Source organism: Mobula hypostoma (assembly GCF_963921235.1).
Source record: "Mobula hypostoma chromosome 8 unlocalized genomic scaffold, sMobHyp1.1 SUPER_8_unloc_10, whole genome shotgun sequence".
NCBI lineage: Eukaryota > Metazoa > Chordata > Chondrichthyes > Myliobatiformes > Myliobatidae > Mobula > Mobula hypostoma.
This window is the reverse complement of record NW_026948121.1, coordinates 141,945-166,010: the sequence shown is the minus strand read 5'-3', so window position 1 is coordinate 166,010 and position 24,066 is coordinate 141,945.

The following is a 24,066-nucleotide window of genomic DNA, read 5'->3' as shown; positions in this document are numbered from 1 at the left end:
GACATAATTGTGGAAGGGCAAACAGTAGTGTTTGAAGTGCACAAAGGTTAAAATCGAATGATCGTTAAGCAGAATTAGAACATGCAGGAGGTGTATGTGTGGGGATTAATGGACAGAGAACACTGTTGTGCATGTATTAGATGCAGGATCGATTAGAACCACTTCACGAGCTAGACGTGGGGAGGATCAACTGTCTTATCTCCAAGCCTGCGTCTGATGTGATGCTGGGAGGGTGGTGAGAACGATTTGTAGGGACCAGGAAAGGAGGATGACAGAATATCTGGTGGGAGGTCGTGAGGTCATCTCCAGGGAGAGAGGAACAAAAAGTAACGCTGACATTTAATGGTGGGACTGCGAGTCACAGGAGTCCTGAGGTTTGCCTGTGACAGCCAACATAAAACATAAAATACAGATAGTCAAACATCAAATACAGAACGTCGAACATAGAACAGAGAGCATCAAAAATGTCAACACACGACTGCCCTTCATCCCACGATGTTGCGCCATTCTTTAAGCCTACTCCAATATCATTTTAACCCGTCCCTCCAACATAACTAACCCTCCTGCATCCCTATGCTTATCTAAGCATCTCTTAAATGATCCTAATGTATCTGCCTCTACTTCCACCCTGATGGTACATACTATCCACCCGTAACTCTTGTGTAACAAACACTTACTTCTGACATCATCCAATCACAGTCCCTGTATTGTTTCCATCCTCCAATCACATTAAAGCTATGCCCTCTCATAATAGCCATTGTTGCTCGGGGAAAAAGTTATTGGCTATCAGCATTTTATACAGCTCTCTCAAGTCGCCTCTCATCCTCCTTTGCTCCAAAGAGAAAAGCTCTCACTCACTCAACTTCTCCTCATAATACATGCTCTCTAAACCAGGCAGCATCCTAATAAATCTCCTCTGCACCCTCTCTAAAGCTTCCACACCCTTCCCATAATGTGATGACCAGAACTGAACACAATACTCCAACCAGAGCTGAGCACAATACTCTGACCAGAACTGAACACAATAATCCACGTGTGGTCTAACCAGGATTTTATAGAGCTGCAACATTATCTAGCATCTCTTGAAATCAATCCCATGACTGATGACAGTGATAACTCCATAGGATTCAACATTCTTGATAGAGTTCTCCTTGTATGTGTCGAACACAGCATCTATTCTGCTACTCTGACTGCCTTCCTTCAGAGCCATACCCAGAATTGTTGTGGCATCATCTCTGAAAGTAACTTGACCACCTTTCACTTTTTGGAGCAAGTTCATTGAATCAACCACTGTAGCAGAGTTTCCTGGGAGTTGTTCTTCTACAGCTCAAAATTGGTTGCCTTGGCCCTCTGAACTTTTAGTTCCCTCTGTAGAGTTTGATTTTCCAAGACAACATCCCTTAATGATACACTTTCAGGAACCATTAACAATTTTCCTTTGTCATCTGGAAATATATCCACTGAATTGCCCAGCTCAGATTCCAGTTCTCTACGAATGTGCTTCCTTGTAGAATCTCGCTGGAGTGTCACTCCACCAGATAGCATGAAAGATTCAAGTTTTGTGACTAAAGAAGTGACTTGTACAATCATCTTGTTGGGTATGGTATCAGTTCTGATATACTCCAAGAGGTCTTTATAGGCTTCCCTTTCAATTCTTTTATACAGTTCATCACCATCTGTTTCATCATCATTCTCTTTGTACTTAGGTTCCTTTTTCTTGATTCTGGTATAATCCTTATAACATGAAACATGATAGTGGGCCTCTGCAGCAACTATGTTACTGCCAGAATCTTTTCATCTTCCTTTTGGGTTACATATTCTCGTAGTGTTTGGTCAGCTCTGAATTGTACAGCTTGTGTAAGCTACCACTGCTGCAATGCTATCACATATTTGAACCTGGGCATTTTTCTATTTATTCGCCAGAGAGTTAAGGGTGGATACTACCTCAGAATTCTCACTCTCTCCTGGGGGACATGGACTAATTAGACAATCCAAATCTGACCACTCTTTCCCCGCATGCCTCAGAAATGGTAGTACCCTGTCCTTGAAGTCTCCGCCCTCAGCTACGGGAAACTCCACTTGTGACTTAGCCCGCTCTGCTACATTCTCCTTCTTCCTGACAGTATGGTCAGGAGATGGCCCCACCTCACCTGGGGCACCGACAACAACAGGCAGTTCCACCACTATTATGTCAGTGCTAGCCTGAACTAAAACAAAATCTGAGCCCACCATTTTATCAAACCTCCGTGCAACAACCGCAACTTTACCAACAGGTTTAACAGTACTCAAAAATTTAATTAACAATTCATCCGGAGTACAAATATCCATCCCACTCAACACACACTCATTAGTTTCCGGTAACCCCACAGAGGCACACCACCACTCCACCCCGGCAGAATCCACACTAGCAGAGACTTAAATACACAACACACTGGTTCAATGCTCAGGGCAATCACACAACATCCCGGATGAACCCCCACAATTGTAACCTCAGGTTCAGCCATCATGCATTTATCTAGGGGAAGACGGCCTCTGGCCCAGCCAAACTGAAAAATCTCATTTGTGTAGAAGCTGCATGATGTGTTGCCTGGTTGCGAATCCAAACCGCAAAATATTAGACAGTACACCGTATGCACATAAACGATTGAACATTATAAATCTTAATCTGACATTTGGGTTAGTGAAGTAAATTAAAAGAAAAAGGGCCCATTTTAATGAAACAGTCTAGTGTGCATGTTGGAGCTCATGGATTTGTCCATTCGTTCCACATCGACCGCCTCCAAGCGTCGCTGACCGTCGGACCCTCATTCTGAGTCCATTCTGTCCACCAGTCTGCCAACTCTTTCCATCGGTGTCTTCTCTCTTCATCTCTCGCCGACAAAGGACCGCAAAATCCTTGCTCCCAGCCCCACAAGAAAGAACATCCTTATCGTTGGACAGCGCATATTCCAAAGCCTCCGTTATCTCTAGTCATAACCAAAACATTGCTGCTGCAGAGAAACAATTACCTTAGCAATGAAACATTACAGAGAGGCTATTACATTAGCAGTGAAACCTTACAGCAAGTTACATGTATTACACTGTACTGTTGCCACAAAACAACACATCTGACAATATATGTCGGAGATAATAATTCAGATTCAGATTTCAAATTGGTATGTTTACCCTTCACCCTAAGTGGAACATACTGCCCTTGACTCTTGCTATGGCCCTTCTAAAAGCCTCCAACTTCTAGTCAACCCCAACCTAACGCTCTCCAAGTCAACCCTGCTCAAGTTCCAGATTTGAACCCGTGGCCTTGAACTGTCTTTATCCATAACTATTTTAAAACTAATATTGGTACTGAAACCAGTTTATTATTGTCTCATACACCAATTCACAGGAAAAAGCTTGTGTTGCATACTGTTTCTACAGATCAAATCATTACACAGTGCATTGAGGTAGAACAAGGCAAAACAATAACAGAATGCAGAATAAACAAGCAGGATGGACAAAGGAGAGTTGGGTGATGTTGCTTACTTGGATTTTTAGAAGGTCTTTAATAAGGTACCACACATGATGCTATTTAACAAGCTACAAGCCCATGGTATTACAGGAAAGACTGTAGCATGGATTCATTGGCAGGAGGCAAAGGGTGGGAATAAAAGGAGCCTTTTCTGGTTGGCTGCTGATTCCAATGGTGTTCCACAGGGGTCTGTGTGGGGACCAGTTCATTGTACATTATATGTCAATGATTTGGATGATGGTATTGATAGCTTTGTTGCAAAGTTCACAAATGATATGAAGATAGGTGGAGGAGCAGGTACTTTTGAGAAAGTAGAGAGGCTGCAGAAGAACTTAGACAGATTAGCAGAATAGGCAAGAAAGTGGCAAATGAAATGCAATGCTAGAAAATGCATGGTCATGCACTTTGGTAGTAGAAATAAATGAACAAACTATTTTCTAAACTTGGAGAAAATCCAAACTTCTGTGCAGAACACCTAAAGGTTAACTTGCAGGTGGCAAGGAAGGCAAATGCAATGTTGGCATTGATTTCAAGACGTCTAGAACGTAAGACCAGGGATGTGATGCTAGGGCTTTGAAAACCACTGGTGAGGCCTCACCTAGATTATTATGAACAGTTTGGGCTCCTCATCCAAGAAAAGATGTGCTGGCATTCGAGAGAGCTCGGAGGAGGTTCACAATTATGATTCCAGGAATGAAAGGGTTATTTTCATACAAGGACCGTTTGATAGCTTTCGGTCTGAACTCACTGAAATTTAGAAGAATGAGGGGACATCTTATTGAAACCTTTTGAATGTTGAGAGGCCTAGACAGAGTAGCTGTGGAAAAGATGTTTCTCATGGCGGGATAGTCTAGGACAAGAGGGCACAACATCAGGGTAGAGGGAAGTATTTAAAACAGAGATGTGGAGACATTTCTTTAGTGAGGGTGGTGAATTAGTAGACTTTGTTACCAAAGGCAGCTGTGGAGACAAGGTCATTGGGTGTATTTAAGGCAGCTTTTGATATGTTCTTGATTGGATATGGCATCAAAGGTTATGGGGAGAAGGTCAGGAAGTGGGACTGAGGAGGGGAAATGTAGACCAGCCATGATTGATTGGCTGAGCAGATTCGATGGGCGAAATGGCCTAATTCTCCTCCTATGACTTATGGTCTATGGTTCTATGAAATTCAGTGGATTACAAATCACAAGTCTACCCACCACATCAGTGATCAGGATGCCTCACTCCCCAACAGGTTGAATATCTTTTATACCCAGGTTGATGCACAGAAGATAGTGCAGGTGATGAAGGCACCCCTCCTCTCAGTGGAGCAGACTGGCTGAAGTTGAGATGATGAAGACCCTGGCCAAGTCAACTTACGCAAAGCTGCAGGGCCCAATAATAGACCAAGTGAGGTTCCAAAAGACTGCGCAGCCCAGATAACTGAGGTGCTGATGGATATATTCAACATCTTCCTGGAAATGCTCATTGTCCCCTCAGTTTCCAAGACTGCAATCTTCATTCCAGTTCTAAAGAAGATGATGGCAACCTGTCTAAATGACCATTAGCATCAACCATTTTGAAATGCTTTGAGTGGGTGCTCATGGAACGCATTAAAGCCGTATTCCCAGATACATTGGACCCTTTCCAGTTTGCTTATCACTTGAATTTGTCCACTGACGATCAGTGACCTCTGCCCTTCACTCTGTTCTGCCCCAGTTGGAAAATGGGGTCTCCTATATCAGTCTGCTGTTATAGATTTCATTTTGGCATTTAATACCATCACACCTCAGGAAAGAGTGGGGAAACTTTTTTCACCGGGTCTTAACACCTCCTCTGTAACTGGATCCTGTACTTCTTAACAGAAAGGCCACAGTCAGTCTGCGTTGGCAGTAAATATCTCTAGTCACATTACACTGAGCACGGGTAATCTCCAGGGCTGTGTTCCCAGTCCACTAATCCTCCTCTCGATCCATCCTTCTCCAAGTTTGCTTCATTTGTCAGCTTGGAAACTCCGTCCAGTGCACAAGTTTCAGTCATTAACATATATTAATAAAGAGCACGTACTTCAAAAGTGCAAAGCTGAAATAAATTTATTATCAAAGTATATATGTGTCACCATACACAAACCTGACTTTGAATTTTTTTAAAAAATATTTTATTTATGATTTTCTACAAACTACAGCATAGAAGAAAAAAATCAATGGTATAAATAAAAGGATCATTGCAATACAGACAAAAATAACAATAATACATATCTTAACAGATGAGCAAGTCACCCATATCAAAAATGAAATAAAATGAAAAGCAAAGCACCCAACCACCCACTATCCGACTCCAAGCCAACCATTACATGATAAGTATACATATTTGAAAGGACATTTGAGATAAACTTTTATTACACCAGAGATATACACTGTAGTAAAAAAAATGAAAATGATAATAATAATAACAATAAAAATAACAACTTGCTACCTAATCAAAAAAAAAATCATAGAAAGCTGGAAATGCAGGATCTGACAATCAAGGGAAGAAAAAAATACATCTGTCAATCTGGGTGAGAATTATGAAAATATTCAAGAAAAGGTCCTCACACCTTATGGAACTTTAAATCCGAATTAAAAAGTGAATAGTAAATCTTTTCAAGATCTAAACAAGACATAATATCCCCAAGCTATTGAACAAGGGTAGGGGGAACTACATCTCTCCACTTAAGGAGTACTGCACATCCAGCTAAAAGAGGGGCAAAAGACAATGTTTGTCATTTGGCTGGGATCAAATGCTTGTCAGAGTATCGAGAAATACCGAAAAGAGCGATCAATGGATCAGGTTCCAAATGACAATATAATATACAAGATAAAGTTTAAAAAAATCTTTCAAAATTTTTCCAAAGAAGGACAAGCCCAATACATATGAATAAGGGAAGCCTCACCTCCTTTGCATTTGTCACACCAGGGAGTAATATCAGGATAAAACTTCGCCATTTGGTTTTAGACATATGAGCCCTGTGGACAACATTAAACTGCATAAGATAATGACGAGCACATAAAGAAGGTGAATTGACTGAATTAAGAATTGAATCCCAAACCTCATCGGACAAAGAAAAACCAAAGTCATGCTCCCAAGCAGTTTTAATTTTATCACAAGGGGCTCGTCTGAGATTCATACATTTGACACAAATAGTAGAATTTAAACCTTTACCCAAGGGGTTAATTTGAAGAAACAAGTCTACACAATTTTTATCAGGTTGTTCAGGAAAATGTGGTATTAAAGGGCTAATGAAATGTCTAATTTGAAGAGATCTAAAATCATGAGTATTCAGTAAATTAAACTTTGTAGACAACTGTTCAAAAGTTGCAAACCGATTGTCTATAAAAAGATCTTCAAAACGCCTGATACCTCTCCTACACCAGTGTTGGAATGTGGAATCCTGCACAGAGGTTTGAAATAAATGATTGTATAGAATAGGACTAGAAAAGGAAAAACTATAAAGGCCATGATATTTTCTCAATCGTGCCCATATTCTCAGAGTATGCCTGATTACAGGATTAATAATAAATTTTGGCAGGTGGCAAGGAAGTGTAAATCCAAGTAAAGCTGGAATAGATAATTTCTTATAAGCATTCAATTCCATTGTCACCCATGTTGGACAAACAGACTGATTATAAAAGTAGGACCAAAAGATTATTTTGCGAATATTGGCTGCCCAATATTTTGAACGAAAATTAGGCAACGCTAAGCCACCTTCTCCTTTAGGCTTTTGAAGATGAGCTCTATGAAGTCAATTCCCAGTCAATTCAGTACAACTGCGAATCGCAATTGCCAATGATAGCCAGCTCAAATAGCAGAGGACTTAAAGGGCATCCTTGCCGGGTGCCAAGTTTAAGGTCAAATGGTTGGGATTGCTGAGAATTAGTCAAAACTGATGCAAATAGATGAGAATATAACATCTTAATCCACTTAATAATATTATGTCCAAAATCATTTTTTTCTAAAACCACAAATGAATAGTGCCACTCCACCTGGTCAAACGTCTTTTCAGCATCAAGAGAAATAACACATTCAGGAATCCCTGATGGAGATGACTATAGGATATTAAAAAGACACCTAATATTAAAGAAGGGAAGGCACTTTTTAATAAAACCGGATTGATCTTCAAGGATAATTAAAGGTAAAAATATTCTCCAACCTATGGGCCAAAACTTTAGTTAAAATTTTGACATTTACATTTAATAGAGAGATCGGCCTATATGAAGCATATTCTAATGGATCCTTGCTGACATTGAATTTTATGTGGGCATACACAGTAACTCGAAGAAGCACAATAGAATCAATGAAAGACTGCATCTAAAAGGACTGACAATCAGCTGATGTGCAAAGAAAACAAACTGTGCCAATACAACAGAGAAAAAACTGTGTTGACAGATCACTGCAGTTTCACACGGCATTATTGAGAGCGCGTCTGACTGCCAGGGCGACAGTACTGAGGAAATGACACACCACCAGGGGGACAGTACTGAGGGAGTGTCGCACTGGCAGGGGGACTGTACCGAGGGAGCGTCACTCTCTCAGATGGACAGCACTGACGGAGTGTCAATCTGTCGGAGAGACAGTACTGACGGTGTGTCACACTATCTCAGGGACAGTTCTGTGAGAACATCACACTGTCAGATGGACTGTACTGTGCAAGAGTAACACTGCCAAAGGGACAGTACCTTGGGTGTGTCACACTGTCAGACGGACTGCACTGAGGAAGTGACACACAATCACGGGATCAATTCAGAGGGAGTGTCACACGGTCAGAGGGACAGTACAGAGGGAGTGTCACACTGTCAGAGGGACAGTACTGAGGGAGTGTCACACTGTGAGAAGGACAGTACTGTGCAAGTGTCACACTAAGGGACAGTACCTAGAGGATGTCACACTGTCAGAGGGACTCTACTGAGGAAGTGTCAAACATTCACATGGAAAATACAGGGGGCGTGTCAATCTTTCAATAGAACAGTACTAAGGGAGAGCCTCACAGAGATAGGAACAGTACTGAGGGAGTGTCATATTGTTAGAGGAACAGTGCTGAGATAATGTCACTGTCTGAAGGACAGGACTGAGGGAGTGTCACACTGTCAGAGTTTCAGCAGTGTGGGTCTGTCACACTGTCAGAGGGACAGTACTGAGGGAGTGTCAGACCATCAGAGGGACAACATTGAGGGATTACCTTACTTTAAGGTGGACGCTATTGAGGGAATGTCTGACAGACAGAGGGATAGTAGTGAGAAAGTGTCACAGGGTAACAGGAATAATACAGAGAGAGTGTCAAACTGTCAGAGGAGCAGTACTGAGGGAATGTCACAATGTCTGAGGGACGGTACTGTGAGAGAGTCACACTGTCAAAAGTACTGTACTCTGCAAGTCTCATACTATCAAAGGGACTGTACATAGGTAGTGTCACACCGTCAGAGGGACTGCACTGAGGAAGTGTCACACTGTCAGATATTCAGCAGTGCAGGAGTGTCACACTGTCAAAGGAACAGTATTGACGGATCACCGCAGTTTGAGAAGGACACTACTGTAGGAGTGTCTGACTGCCAGAGGGACTGTACTGAGGAAGTGTTAAACAGTAACGGGGAAAATTCAGAGGGAGTGTCAATCTGTCAATAGAACAGTAATAACGGAGTGCCACACAGTCATAGGAACAGCACTGAGGGAGTGTCACATTGTCAGAGAGACAGTACTGTGGGAATGCCACACTGTCCGAGGGACAGTACTGAGGGAATGTCACAGTGTCAGAGGGACAGCACAGAGGAAGTGTTACTCTTTCAGAGATTCTCAGTATGGGTATGTCACACTCTCTCAGAGGAACTGTGTAGACGGATCATTGCAGTTTAACACGGCATTATTGAGAGCGCGTCTGACTGCCGGGGCGACAGTACTGAGGAAATGACACACCGCCAGGGGCACCGCTCCGAAGGAGCATCAATCTGTCAGAGAAACAGTACTAACGGTGTGTCACACTATCTCAGGGACAGTTCTGTGAGAACGTCACACTGTCAGATGGACTGTACTGTGCAAGTGTAACACTGCCAAAGGGACAGTACCTTGGATGTGTGACACTCTCAGACGGACTGCACTGAGGAAGTGACACACAATCACGGGATCAATTCAGAGGAAGTGTCACACTGCCGGAGGGACAGTACTGACGGGGTGTCACACTGCCAGAGGGACAGTACTGACGGAGTGTCACACTGCCAGAGGGACAGTACTGACGGAGTGTCACACTGCCGGAGGGACAGTACTGATGGAGTGTCACACGGCCGGAGGGACAGTACTGACGGAATGTCACACTGCGGGAGGGACAGCACTGAGAGAGTGTCACACTGCCGGAGGGACAGTACTGAGGGAGTGTCAGACTGCCGGAGGGACAGTACTCTGGGAGTGTCAGAACATCACAGGGACAACATTGAGGGATTACCGCACATTAAGATGGACACTATTGAGGGAATGTCTGACAGACAGAGGGATAGTAGTGAGAAAGTGTCACAGGGTAACAGGAATAATACAGAGAGAGTGTCTAACTGTCAGAGCAGCAGTACTGAGGGAATGTCACAATGTCTGAGGGACAGTACTGTGAGAGTCACACTGTCAGAGGTACTGTACTGCGCAAGTCTCACACTATTAAAGGGACAGTACATAGGTGGTGTCACACTGTCAGAGGGACTGCACTGAGGAAATGTCACACTGTCAGATATTCAGCAGTGTAGGAGTGTCACACTGTCAGAGGAACAGCGTTGACGGATCACCGCAGTTTGAGATGGACACTACTGAAGGAGTGTCTGACTGCCAGAGGGACTGTACTGAGGAAGTGTCAAACAGTCATGGGGAAAAATCAGAGAGAGTGTCAATCTGTCAATAGAACAGTAATAACGGAGTGCTACACAGTCATAGGAACAGCACTGAGGGAGTGTCACATTATCAGAGAAACTGTACTGAGGGAATGCCACACTGTCAGAGGGACAGTACTGAGGGAATGTCACATGTTCAGAGGGACAGCACTGAGGAAGTGTCACTCTGTCAGAGCTTCAGCAATATGGGTGTGTCACTCTCAGAGGAACAATGTTGGCCAATCCCCGCAGTTTCAAATGGCATTATTGAGGGAGTGTCTGACTGCCAGAGCGACAGTACTGAGTAAGTGACACAGTCACGGGAACAATACAGAGGGAGTGTCACACTGTCGGAGGGACAGTACTGAGGGAGTGTCAGACCATCAGAGGGACAACATTGAGGGATTACCGCACTTTATGATGAACACTATTGAGGGAATGTCTGACAGACAGAGGGATAGTAGTGATAAAGTGTCACAGGGTAACAGGAATAATACAGAGAGAGTGTAAAACTGTCAGAGGAGCAGTACTGAGGGAATGTCACAATGTCTGAGGGATAGTACTGTGAGAGTCACACTGTCAGAGGTACTGTACTGTGCAAGTCTCACACTATCAAAGGGACAGTACGTAGGTGGTGTCACACTGTCAGAGGGACTGCTCTGAGGAAGTGTCACTCTATCAGAGATTCAGCAGTATGGGTGTGTCACACACTCAGAGGAACTGTGTTGACCGATCACCGCAGTTTCAAACGGCATTATTGAGGGAGTATCTGACTGCCAGAGCGACAGTACTGAGTACGTGACACACAGTCACGGGAACAATACAGAGGGAGTGTCACACTGTCAGAGGGACAGTACTGAGGGAGTGTCACACTGTCAGAGGGAAGGTACTGAGGGAGTGTCACACTGTCAGAGGTACAGTACTGAGGGAGTGTCACTCTGTCAGAGGGACAGTACTGAGGGAGTGTCACTCTGTCAGAGGGACAGTACTGAGGGAGTGTCACACTGTCAGAGGGACAGTATTGATGGAGTGTCACACGGCCGGAGGGACAGTACTGACGGAATGTCAGACTGCGGGAGGGACAGCACTGACAGAGTGTCACACTGCCGGAGGGACAGTACTGAGGGAGTGTCAGACTGCCGGAGGGACAGTACTCTGGGAGTGTCAGAACATCACAGGGACAACATTGAGGGATTACCGCACATTAAGATGGACACTATTGAGGGAATGTCTGACAGATAGAGGGATAGTAGTGAGAAAGTGTCACAGGGTAACAGGATTAATACAGAGAGAGTGTCTAACTGTCAGAGCAGCAGTACTGAGGGAATGTCACAATGTCTGAGGGACAGTACTGTGAGAGTCACACTGTCAGAGGTACTGTACTGTGCAAGTCTCACACTATCAAATGGACAGTACGTAGGTGGTGTCATACTGTCAGAGGGACTGCACTGAGGAAGTGTCACACTGTCAGATATTCAGCAGTGTAGGAGTGTCACACTGTCAGAGGAACAGCGTTGACGGATCACCGCAGTTTGAGATGGACACTACTGAAGGAGTGTCTGACTGCCAGAGGGACTGTACTGAGGAAGTGTGAAACAGTCACGGGGAAAAATCAGAGGGAGTGTCAATCTGTCAATAGAACAGTAATAACGGAGTGCTACACAGTCATAGGAACAGCACTGAGGGAGTGTCACATTGTCAGAGAAACTGTACTGAGGGAATGCCACACTGTCAGAGGGACAGTACTGAGGGAATGTCACATGTTCAGAGGGACAGCACTGAGGAAGTGTCACTCTGTCAGAGATTCAGCAGTATGGGTGTGTCACTCTCAGAGGAACTGTGTTGGCTGATCCCCGCAGTTTCAAACGGCATTATTGAGGGAGTGTCTGACTGCCAGAGCGACAGTTCTGAGTAAGTGACACAGTCACGGGAACAATACAGAGGGAGTGTCACACTGTCGGAGGGACAGTACTGAGGGAGTGTCAGACCATCAGAGGGACAACATTGAGGGATTACTGCACATTAAGATGGACACTATTGAGGGAATGTCTGACAGACAGAGGGATAGTAGTGAGAAAGTGTCACAGGGTAACAGGAATAATACAGAGAGAGTGTCTAACTGTCAGAGCAGCAGTACTGAGGGAATGTCACAATGTCTGAGGGACAGTACTGTGAGAGTCACACTATCAGAGGTACTGTACTGTGCAAGTCTCACACTATGAAAGGGACAGTACGTAGGTGGTGTCACACTGTCAGAGGGACTGCTCTGAGGAAGTGTCACTCAATCAGAGATTCAGCAGTATGGGTGTGTCACACACTCAGAGGAACCGTGTTGAACGATCACCGCAGTTTCAAACGGCATTATTGAGGGAGTATCTGACTGCCAGAGCGACAGTACTGAGTAAGTGACACACAGTCACGGGAACAATACAGAGGGAGTGTCACACTGTCGGAGGGACAGTACTGAGGGAGGGTCACACTGTCAGAGGGAAGGTACTGAGGGAGTGTCACACTGTCAGAGGTACAGTACTGAGGGAGTGTCACACTGTCAGAGGGACAGTACTGAGGGAGTGTCACACTGTCAGAGGGACAGTACGTAGGTGGTGTCACACTGTCAGAGGGACAGTACTGAGGGAGTTTCACACTGTCAGAGGGACAGTACTGAGGGAGTGTCACACTGTTTGAAGGACAGGGCTGAGGGAATGTCACACTGTCTGAAGGACAGGACTGAGGGAGTGTCACACTGTCAGAGATTCAGCAGTATGGGTCTGTCACACGTACAGAACAACAGTGTTGACCGATCACCGCAGTTTAAAACAGATGTTATTGAGGGAGTGTCACACTGCCAGGGGGACCGTACTGGGGGAGCGTCACACTGCCCGAGGGACCGTGCTGAGCGAGTGTCACACTGCCCGAGGGACCGTGCTGAGGGAGCATCACACTGCCGCAGCGATAGTGCTGAGGGAGCGTCACACTGCTACAGCGACAGTGCTGAGGGAGCGTCACACTGCCGGAGCGACAGTGCTGAGGGAGCGTCACACAACCACAGGGACAACATTGAGGGATGACCGCATTTTAAGATGGACATTATTGAGGGAATGTTTGACAGACAGAGGGATAGTAGTGAGAAAGGGTCACAGGGTAAAAGGATTAATACAGAGAGAATGTCAAACTGTTAGAGGAGCCGTACTGAGGGAATGTCACAATGTCTGAGGGACAGTACTGTGAGAAAGTTATACTGTCAGAGGTACGGTACTGTGCAAGTCTCATACTATCACAGGTACAGCACATAGGTGGTGTCACACTGTCAGAGGGGCAGCACTGGGGGAGTGTCACACTGTCAGAGGGGCAGCACTGGGGGAGTGTCACACTGTCAGAGGGACAGCACTAAGGGGGGCGTCACACGGTCAGAGGTGCAGAACTGGGGACGTGTCACACTGTCAGACGGACCGCACTGGCGGGGCGTCACACGGTCAGAGGGGCAGCACTGGGGGGGGGGCGTCACACTGTCAGAGCGACCACACCGGGGGAGCACCACACGGTCAGAGCGACCGCACTGGGGGGGGGGGGGGGGGGTCGTCACACTGTCAGAGCGACCGCACCGGGGGAGCGCCACACGGTCAGAGCGACCGCACTGGGGGGTGGGGGGTGGGAGGCGTCACACTGTCAGAGCGACCGCACTGGGGGAGCGCCACACGGTCAGAGCGACCGCACTGGGGGGGGTGGTGGGCGTCACACTGTCAGAGCGACCGCACCGGGGGAGCGCCACACGGTCAGAGCGACCGCACTGGGGGGTGGGGGGGGCGTCACACTGTCAGAGCGACCGCACCGGGGGAGCGCCACACGGTCAGAGCGACCGCACCGGGGGGGCGCCACACTGTCAGAGGGACAGCACCGAGGGAGCGCCACACTGTCAGAGGGACAGCATTGAGGGAATGCCACACTGTCAGAGGGACAGCACCGAGGGAGTGCCACACTTTCAGAGGGACAGTACTGAGGGAATGCCACACTGTCAGAAAGACAGTACTGGGAAGTGTCGTTCTTTCAGAGATTCAGCTGTATGGGTATGTCACACTCTCAGAGGAACTGTGTTGACGGATCACTGCAGTTTCAGACGGAATTATTGAGGGAGTATCTGACTGCCAGAGCGACAGTACTGAGTAAGTGACACACAGTCACGGGAACAATACAGAGGGAGTGTCACACTGTCAGAGGGACAGTACTGAGGGAGGGTCACACTGTCAGAGGGAAGGTACTGAGGGAGTGTCACACTGTCAGAGGTACAGTACTGAGGGAGTGTCACTCTGTCAGAGGGACAGTACTGAGGGAGTGTCACACTGTCAGAGGGACAGTACTGAGGGAGTGTCACACTGTCAGAGGGACAGTACATAGGTGGTGTCACACTGTCAGAGGGACAGTACGTAGGTGGTGTCACACTGTCAGAGGGACAGTACTGAGGGAGTTTCACACTGTCAGAGGGACAGTACTGAGGGAGTGTCACACTGTTTGAAGGACAGGGCTGAGGGAATGTCACACTGTCTGAAGGACAGGACTGAGGGAGTGTCACACTGTCAGAGATTCAGCAGTATGGGTCTGTCACACCGACAGAACAACAGTGTTGACCGATCACCGCAGTTTAAAACAGATGTTATTGAGGGAGTGTCACACTACCAGGGGGACCGTACTGGGGGAGCGTCACACTGCCCGAGGGACCGTGCTGAGGGAGTGTCACACTGCCCGAGGGACCGTGCTGAGGGAAAGTCACACTGCCCGAGGGACCGTGCTGAGGGAGCATCACTCTGCCGCAGCGATAGTGCTGAGGGAGCGTCACACTGCTACAGCGACAGTGCTGAGGGAGCGTCACACTGCCGGAGCGACAGTGCTGAGGGAGCGTCACACACTCACAGGGACAACATTGAGGGATGACCGCATTTTAAGATGGACACTATTGAGGGAATGTCTGACAGACAGAGGGATAGTAGTGAGAAAGGGTCACAGGGTAACAGGATTAATACAGAGAGAATGTCAAACTGTCAGAGAAGCAGTACTGAGGGAATGTCACAATTGTCTGAGGGACAGTACTGTGAGAAAGTCATACTGTCAGAGGTACGGTACTGTGCAAGTCTCACGCTATCACAGGTAAAGCACATAGGTGGTGTCACACTGTCAGAGGGGCAGCACTGGGGGAGTGTCACACTGTCAGAGGGACAGCACTGGGAGGGTGTGGGGGCGTCACACTGTCAGAGCGACCGCACCGGGGGAGAGCCACACGGTCAGAGCGACCGCACTGCGGGGTGGGGGGGCGTCACACTGTCAGAGCGACCGCACTGGGGCGGGGGGGGTGGGGGCGTCACACGGTCAGAGCGACCGCACTGGGGGGCGGGGGTCCTCACACTGTCAGAGCGACCGCACCGGGGGAGCGCCACACGGTCAGAGGGACCGCACTGGGGGCGGGGGGCGTCACACTGTCAGAGCGACCGCACCGGGGGAGCGCCACACGGTCAGAGCGACCGCACTGGGGGGGGGGGGGCATCACACTGTCAGAGCGACCGCACCGGGGGAGCGCCACACGGTCAGAGCGACCGCACTGGGGCGGGGGGCGTCACACTATCAGAGCGACCGCACCGGGGGAGCGCCACACGGTCAGAGCGACCGCACTGGGGGCGGGGGGCATCACACTATCAGAGCGACCGCACCGGGGGAGCGCACACGATCAGAGCGACCGCACTGGGGGCGGGGGGCGTCACACTGTCAGAGCGACCGCACCGGGGGAGCGCCACACGGTCAGAGCGACCGCACCGGGGGGGCGCCACACTGTCAGAGGGACAGCACCGAGGGAGCGCCACACTGTCAGAGGGACAGCATTGAGGGAATGCCACACTGTCAGAGGGACAGCACCGAGGGAGTGCCACACTTTCAGAGGGACAGTACTGAGGGAATGCCACACTGTCAGAAAGACAGTACTGGGAAGTGTCTTTCTTTCAGAGATTCAGCTGTATGGGAATGTCACACTCTCAGAGGAACTGTGTTGACGGATCACTGCAGTTTCAGACAGCATTATTGAGAGCGCGTCTGACTGCCAGGGCGACAGTACTGAGGAAATGACACACCACCAGGAGGACAGTACTGAGGGAGTGTCGCACTGCCAGGGGGACCGTACCGAGGGAGCATCACACTCTCAGATGGACAGCACTGAGGGAGTGTCAATCTGTCGGAGAGACAGTACTGACGGTGTGTCACACTATCTCAGGGACAGTTCTGTGAGAACGTCGCACTGTCAGATGGACTGTACTGTGCAAGTGTAACAGTGCCAAAGGGACAGTACCTTGGGTGTGTCACACTCTCAGACGGAAGGCACTGAGGAAGTGACACACAATCACGGGATCAATTCAGAGGAAGTGTCACACTGTCAGAGGGACAGTACTGAGGGAGTGTCACAGTGTCAGAGGGACAGTCCGAGGGAGTGTCACTCCTCAGAGGAACAGTACTCAGAGAGTGTCACACTGTGAGAAGGACAGTACTGTGCAATTGTCACACCGTCTAAGCGACAGTACCTACAGGATGTCACACTGTCAGAGGGACTCTACTGAGGAAGTGTCAAACATGCACAGGGAAAATACAGGGGGCTTGTCAATCTTTCAATAAAACAGTACTAAGGGAGTGCCACACAGAGATAGAAACAGTACTGAGGGAGTGTCATATTGTTAGAGGAACAGTACTGAGGGAATGTCACACTGTCAGAGGGACAGCACTGAGGAAGTGTCACTCTGTCAGAGATTCAGCAGTATGGGTGTGTCACACTCTCAGAGGAACTGTGTTGACCGATCACCGCAGTTTCAAACGGCGTTATTGAGGGAGTGTCTGACTGCCAGAGCGACAATACTGAGTAAGTGACAGACAGTCACAGGAACAATACAGAGGAAGTGTCAAATTGTCAATGGAACAGTACTAAGGGAGTGTCACACTGTGATAGGAACAGTACTGAGGGAGTGTCACACTGTCAGAGAGACAGTACTGAGGGAGTGTCACACTGTCAGAGAGACAGTACTGTGGGAGTGTCACTCCTCAGAGGAACAGTACTGAGAGAGTGTCACACTGTGAGAAGGACAGTACTGTGCAAGTGTCACACTGTCTAAAGGACAGTACCTAGAGGGTGTCACACTGTCAGAGGGACTCTACTGAGGAAGTGTCAAACATTCACAGGGAAAATACAGAGGGCGTGTCAATCTGTCAATAGCACAGTACTAAGGGAGTGCCACACAGAGATAGGGACAAAACTGAGGGACTGTCATATTGTCAGAGGAACATTACTGCGGGTATGTCACACTGTCTGAAGGACAGCACTGAGGGAGTGTCAGACCGTCAGAGGGACAGTACTGAGGGAGTGTCACACTGTCAGAGGGACAGTACTGAGTGAGTGTCACACTGTCAGAGGGACAGTGCTGAGGGAGTGTCACACTGTCAGAGGGACAGTACTGAGGGATTACCACACTCTCAGAGGGACAGTACTGGGGGAGTGTCACACTGTCAGAGGGACAGTACTGGGGGAGTGTCACACTGTCAGAGGGACAGTACTGAGAGAGTGTCACACTGTCAGAGGGACAGTACTGGGGGAGTGTCACACTGTCAGAGGGACAGTACTGAGGGAGTGTCACACTGTCAGAGGGACAGTACTGAGGGAGTGTCACAGTGTCAGAGGGACAGTACTGAGGGAGTGTCACACTGTCAGATGGACAGTACTGAGGGAGTGTCACACTGTCAAAGGGACAGTACTGAGGGATTGTCACACTGTCAGAGGGACAGTACTTGGGGAGTGTCACACTGTCAGAGGGACAGTACTGAGTGAGTGTCACACTGTCAGAGGGACAGTACTGAGGGACTGTCACACTGTCAGAGGTACAGTACTGAGAGAGTGTCACACTCTGAGAAGGACAGTACTTGAGCAAGTGTCACACTGTCTAAGGAACAGTACCTAGAGGATGTCACTTTGTCAGAGGGACTCTACTGAGGAAGTGTCAAACATTCACAGGGAAAATACAGAGAGAGTGTCATTCTGTCAATAGCACAGTATTGAGGGAGTGCCACACAGAGGTAGGGACAATACTGAGGGAGTGTCATATTGTCAGAGGAACAGTACTGCGGGAATGTCATACTGTCTGAAGGACAGGACTGAGGGAGTGTCACACTTTCAGAGATTCAGCAGTATGGGTCTGTCACACTGACAGAACAACAGTGTTGACCGATCACCGCAGTTTAAAACGGATGTTATTGAGGCAGTGTCAGACTGCCAGGGGACCGCACTGAGGCAGTGTCACACTGCCGCAGGGTCCGCACTCGGGGGTGTGTCACACTGCCGGAGGGACCGCACTTGGGGTGGAGTGTCACACTGCCAGAGATTCAGCAGTATGGGTCTGTCACACTGACAGAACAACAGTGTTGACCGATCACCGCAGTTTAAAGCAGATGTTACTGAAGGAGTGTCACACTGCCAGGGAGGACCGCACTTGGGGTGGAGTGTCACACTGCCAGAGATTCAGCAGTATGGGTCTGTCACACTGACAGAACAACAGTGTTGACCGATCACCGCAGTTTAAAGCAGATGTTACTGAAGGAGTGTCACACTGCCAGGGGGGCCGCACCGAGGGAGCGTCACACTGCCAGGGGGACCGCACCGAGGGAGCGGCACACTCTCAGATGGACAGCAAGAGGGAGTGTCAATCTGTCAGAGAGACTGTACTGAGGGAGTGCCACACTATCTCAGGGACAGTTCTGTGAGAACGTCACACTGTCAGATGGACTGTACTGTGAAAGTGTAACACACTTGTAACACACTTGCCACACTTCAAGATGGACTCTATTGAGGGAATGTCCGACAGACAGAGGGATAGTAGTGAGAAAGTGTCACAGGGTAACAGGAATAATAGAGAGACAGGGTCAGACTGTCAGAGGAGCAGTACTGAGGGAATGTCACAATGTCTGAGGGACAGTACTATGAGAGTGTCACACTGTCAGAGGTACTGTACTGTGCAAGTTTGACACTATCAAAGGGACTAAACGTAGGTGGTGTCACACTATCAGAGGGACTGCACTGAGGAAGTGTCACACTGTCAGATATTCAGCAGTGTAGGAGTGTCACACTGTCAAAGGAACAGTATTGACGGATCACCGCAGTTTGAGAAGGACACTACTGAAGAGTTCTGACTGCCAGAGGGACTGTACTGAGGAAGTGTCAAACAGTCACGGGGAAAATTCAGAGGGAGTGTCAATCTGTCAATAGAACAGTAATAACGGAGTGTCACATTGTAAGACAAACTGTACAGAGGGAGTGTCAGACCGCCGGAGCGACAGCACTGAGGGAGTGTCAGACCGCCGGAGGGACAGCACTGAGGGAGTGTCAGACCATCGGAGGGACAGCACTGATGGAGTGTCATACCGTCGGAGTGACAGCACTGAGAGGGTGTCAGACCGTAGGAGGGACAGCACTGAGGGAGTGTCAGAACGTCGGAGGGACAGCACTGAGCGAGTGTCAGACCGTCGGAGGGACAGCACTGACGGAGGGTCAGACCGTCGGAGGGACAGCATTGAGGGAGTGTCAGACCGTCGGAGGGACAGCACTGAGGGAGTGTCAGACCGTCGGAGGGGCAGCACTGAGGAAATGTCAGACCTTCGGAGGGACAGCACAGAGGGAGTGTCAGACCGCCGGAGCGACAGCACTGAGGGAGTGTCAGACCATCGGAGGGACAGCACTGAGGGAATGTCAGACCGTCAGAGGGACAGTCAGACCGTCAGAGGGACAGTACTGAAGGAGTGTTAGACCGTCAGAGGTACAGTACTGAGGGAGTGTCAGACCGTAGGAGGGACAGCACTGAGGGAGTGTCAGACCGCCGGAGGGACAGCACTGAGGGAGTGTCAGACCATCGGAGGGACAGCACTGATGGAGTGTCATACCGTCGGAGTGACAGCACTGAGAGGGTGTCAGACCGTAGGAGGGACAGCACTGAGGGAGTGTCAGAACGTCGGAGGGACAGCACTGAGCGAGTGTCAGACCGTCGGAGGGACAGCACTGACGGAGGGTCAGACCGTCGGAGGGACAGCATTGAGGGAGTGTCAGACCGTCGGAGGGACAGCACTGAGGGAGTGTCAGACCGTCGGAGGGGCAGCACTGAGGAAATGTCAGACCTTCGGAGGGACAGCACAGAGGGAGTGTCAGACCGCCGGAGCGACAGCACTGAGGGAGTGTCAGACCATCGGAGGGACAGCACTGAGGGAATGTCAGACCGTCAGAGGGACAGTCAGACCGTCAGAGGGACAGTACTGAAGGAGTGTTAAACCGTCAGAGGTACAGTACTGAGGGAGTGTCAGACCGTAGGAGGGACAGCACTGAGGGAGTGTCAGAACGTCGGAGGGACAGCACTGAGGGAGTGCCAGACCGGCGGAGGGGTAGCACTGAGGAAATGTCAGACCTTCGGAGGGACAGCACAGAGGGAGTGTCAGACCGCCGGAGCGACAGCACTGAGGGAGTGTCAGACCGCCGGAAGGACAGCACTGAGGCAGTGTCAGACCGTCGGAGAGACAGCACTGAGGGAGTGTCAGACAGTCGGAGGGACAGCACTGAGGGATTGTCAGACCGTCGGAGGGACAGCACTGAGGGAGTGTCAGACCGTCAGAGGGACAGTCAGACCGTCAGCGGGACACTACTGAGGGAGTGTTAGACCGTCAGAGGGACAGTACTGAGGGAGTGTCAGACCGTCAGAGGGACAGTCAGACCGTCAGAGAGACAGTACAGAGGGAGTGTCAGACCGTCAGAGGGCAGTACTGAGGGAGTGTCAGACCGTCAGAGGGAGTGTCAGAGCGTCAAAGGGACAGCACTGAGAGAGTGTCACACTGTCAGAGGGACAGCACTGAGGGAGTGTCAGAACGTCGGAGGGACAGCACTGAGGGAGTGCCAGACCGGCGGAGGGGTAGCACTGAGGAAATGTCAGACCTTCGGAGGGACAGCACAGAGGGAATGTCAGACCGCCGGAGCGACAGCACTGAGGGAGTGTCAGACCGCCGGAAGGACAGCACTGAGGCAGTGTCAGACCGTCGGAGAGACAGCACTGAGGGATTGTCAGACCGTCGGAGGGACAGCACTGAGGGAGTGTCAGACCGTCAGAGGGACAGTCAGACCATCAGCGGGACAGTACTGAGGGAGTGTTAGACCGTCAGAGGGACAGTACTGAGGGAGTGTCAGACCGTCAGAGGGACAGTCAGACCGTCAGAGAGACAGTACAGAGGGAGTGTCAGACCGTCGGGTGTACAGTACTGAGGGAGTGTCAGACCGTCGGAATGACAGTACTGAGGGAGTGTCATACCGTCAGAGGGACAGCACTGAGGGAGTGGCACACTGTCAGAGCGACAGTACTGAGGGAGTGTCACAGTGTCAGAGGGACAGTAGTGAGGGAGTGTCACACTGTCAGAGCGACAGTACTGAGGGAGTGTCGCACTGTCAGGGGATAGTACAGAGGGAGTGGCACACTGTCAGAGCGACAGTACTGAGGGAGTGTCACACTGTCAGAGGGACAGTACTGAGGGAGTGTCACACTGTCAGAGGGACAGTACTGACGGACTGTCAGACCGTCGGAGGGACAGCACTGAGGGAGTGTCAGACCGTCAGGGGGACAGTACTGCGGGAGTGTCGGACCGTCGGAGGGACAGTACTGAGGGAGTGTCGGACCGTCAGAGGGACAGTATTGAGGGAGTGTCATACCGTCGGAGGGACAGTACTGAGGGAGTGTCAGACCGTCAGAGGGACAGTAGTGAGTGAGTGTCACACTGTCAGAGGGACAGTACTGAGGGAGTGTCACACTGTCAGAGGGACAGTACTGACGGACTGTCAGACCGTCGGAGGGACAGCACTGAGGGAGTGTCAGACCGTCAGGGGGACAGTACTGCGGGAGTGTCGGACCGTCGGAGGGACAGTACTGAGGGAGTGTCGGACCGTCGGAGGGACAGTACTGAGGGAGTGTCAGACCGTCGGAGGGACAGCACTGAGGGAGTGTCAGACCGTCGGAGGGGCAGCACTGAGGAAATGTCAGACCTTCGGAGGGACAGCACAGAGGGAGTGTCAGACCGCCGGAGCGACAGCACTGAGGGAGTGTCAGACCATCGGAGGGACAGCACTGAGGGAATGTCAGACCGTCAGAGGGACAGTCAGACCGTCAGAGGGACAGTACTGAAGGAGTGTTAAACCGTCAGAGGTACAGTACTGAGGGAGTGTCAGACCGTAGGAGGGACAGCACTGAGGGAGTGTCAGAACGTCGGAGGGACAGCACTGAGGGAGTGCCAGACCGGCGGAGGGGTAGCACTGAGGAAATGTCAGACCTTCGGAGGGACAGCACAGAGGGAGTGTCAGACCGCCGGAGCGACAGCACTGAGGGAGTGTCAGACCGCCGGAAGGACAGCACTGAGGCAGTGTCAGACCGTCGGAGAGACAGCACTGAGGGAGTGTCAGACAGTCGGAGGGACAGCACTGAGGGATTGTCAGACCGTCGGAGGGACAGCACTGAGGGAGTGTCAGACCGTCAGAGGGACAGTCAGACCGTCAGCGGGACACTACTGAGGGAGTGTTAGACCGTCAGAGGGACAGTACTGAGGGAGTGTCAGACCGTCAGAGGGACAGTCAGACCGTCAGAGAGACAGTACAGAGGGAGTGTCAGACCGTCAGAGGGCAGTACTGAGGGAGTGTCAGACCGTCAGAGGGAGTGTCAGAGCGTCAAAGGGACAGCACTGAGAGAGTGTCACACTGTCAGAGGGACAGCACTGAGGGAGTGTCAGAACGTCGGAGGGACAGCACTGAGGGAGTGCCAGACCGGCGGAGGGGTAGCACTGAGGAAATGTCAGACCTTCGGAGGGACAGCACAGAGGGAATGTCAGACCGCCGGAGCGACAGCACTGAGGGAGTGTCAGACCGCCGGAAGGACAGCACTGAGGCAGTGTCAGACCGTCGGAGAGACAGCACTGAGGGATTGTCAGACCGTCGGAGGGACAGCACTGAGGGAGTGTCAGACCGTCAGAGGGACAGTCAGACCATCAGCGGGACAGTACTGAGGGAGTGTTAGACCGTCAGAGGGACAGTACTGAGGGAGTGTCAGACCGTCAGAGGGACAGTCAGACCGTCAGAGAGACAGTACAGAGGGAGTGTCAGACCGTCGGGTGTACAGTACTGAGGGAGTGTCAGACCGTCGGAATGACAGTACTGAGGGAGTGTCATACCGTCAGAGGGACAGCACTGAGGGAGTGGCACACTGTCAGAGCGACAGTACTGAGGGAGTGTCACAGTGTCAGAGGGACAGTAGTGAGGGAGTGTCACACTGTCAGAGCGACAGTACTGAGGGAGTGTCGCACTGTCAGGGGATAGTACAGAGGGAGTGGCACACTGTCAGAGCGACAGTACTGAGGGAGTGTCACACTGTCAGAGGGACAGTACTGAGGGAGTGTCACACTGTCAGAGGGACAGTACTGACGGACTGTCAGACCGTCGGAGGGACAGCACTGAGGGAGTGTCAGACCGTCAGGGGGACAGTACTGCGGGAGTGTCGGACCGTCGGAGGGACAGTACTGAGGGAGTGTCGGACCGTCAGAGGGACAGTAGTGAGGGAGTGTCATACCGTCGGAGGGACAGTACTGAGGGAGTGTCAGACCGTCAGAGGGACAGTAGTGAGT